Raw genomic sequence first — 1,776 nt, 5'->3', positions numbered from 1 at the left:
GGCAGGAGGCTGACTTTCCTTGAAGTTTTCACCTCAAATACCGCCATCACGCAAGTGTGCGTGACACATATATAGATATACATAGACTAAATATTCATACAAACAAACACAATTAAAAAAATACCAGGATACTGGAGAGATGGCTCAAAAAGTTAAGCACAGTTAGTTGCAGAGGTCCAGGGTTCAGTTCACAACACCCACGTGGTGGTTCCACATTATCTTACATTCAGGGGACCTACACCAGCTTTTAACTTTCTTGGACTGGGATTGGAGTAACAGATGGTTGTGAGCTGCCTTGTTGGTGCTGGGAATCAAACCTGGGTTGCCTGGAAGGGTATCCAGTGCTCTTAACTACTGAGCCATCCCTACAGACCCAGAACAGTTATAAAAATGAACTTTGTCTTTGTTAAGACAATTGCCTAAGTAGTCAACCGGTAGACAATAGAAACTGAAAACATACCCTCCTTTCAAAAAAAAAAAAAAAAACATAAAGTCTTGTCTTTTAGGTCAATTCCCTTTTGTAAAGGTTACTAAGAGCAGAGTACTGTTTTTGTTGGTTTGTTTTGTTGTTGTTTTCCAGAACATTGTTCTTAAGAAGGTACTGCTCGTGGCCTGCTAAAGTCTAAGCCAGATGGCCTTCTTTCAGTGAGAAGGGAAGTAGACACATGCCCCATCCCTAACCAAGCAAGCAGCTATCTCTAGCTGCCAAAGGCTGCCAAAGGAAAAATGTTTTCTTCAACAGAGTCTCACTGGGCGCACAAACCATACTTAAGGGCAGGACCTATGCCCAGCAGTAGACAGCCACCACAAAAGGAGATTCTTTGTCTCATAACTTTTTTTTTTTTTTAACTTTACAGGTCTTTTGTTCATACAGTATACTTTTACCTTTACCTTTTTTTCCTTGAGCTTTTTCTTTGACTAATTTTTTTCAGGTTTTTTGTTCGTTTGTTTTGCTTTTGTTTGTTTGTTTGTCTTTTTGTTTTCAAAAGGAAGAAAGAGGGGGAAGAGAAAGGGAGAGAAGGGGAGAGGGAGAGGGAAAGGGAGAAGATGCATTGGGTGGGGAGGATCTGGGAGGAGATGCAGGAGGAGAACCATGATATATATATTGTACTTAAAAATCAATTTTCACTGGGCAATGGTGGTGCACGCCTTTAATCCCAGCACTTGGGAGGCAGAGGCAGGCAGATTTCTGAGTTCAAAGCCAGCCTGGTCTACAGAGTGAGCTCCAGGATAGACAGGGCTACACAGAGAAACCCTGTCTCAGAAAAGAAGAAGGAGAAGAAGAAGGAGAAGGAGAAGAGGAAGGAGAAGGAGAAGAGGAAGGAGAAGAAAAAAGAAACAAAAATAAATCAATTTTAAAAAGTTAAAAAAAAAAGGCTCAAAAAAAGCCCTACTGCTTTGATTACAGGAATACTGGTTTACATCGGTATCTGGTTTACATCTTCACATCAACATTTCTTTAAACTGATGAATCTTATTTCATTAATTTACAAAACAAATATCATGTTTGGGTGTGAGTTTCTGATTTTCTCCTTATTCTTGGTCTAAATCTGTGATCAAGGTAGACAGAATTCTCCAGTAACAATTTAACAGCATATTTAACTGAGGCAGGATAGGAAGATGGAGTCTGTTTTCAAACAGACTTTACCAGTTGAAAAGCAGTCAGTTCCAGCACAGTTAGCAAGGACTTGGGGCCTTGCTCTCTCCTGGATGCAATGAGAAGACAAAACCTAAGGATAATAGGTATAGAAGAGAGTGAAGACTCCCAATGTAATG

The sequence above is a fragment of the Mastomys coucha genome, unplaced genomic scaffold (assembly GCF_008632895.1).
Source record: "Mastomys coucha isolate ucsf_1 unplaced genomic scaffold, UCSF_Mcou_1 pScaffold12, whole genome shotgun sequence".
Classification (NCBI taxonomy): Eukaryota; Metazoa; Chordata; class Mammalia; order Rodentia; family Muridae; genus Mastomys; species Mastomys coucha.
Note: the sequence above shows the minus strand (reverse complement) of the source record.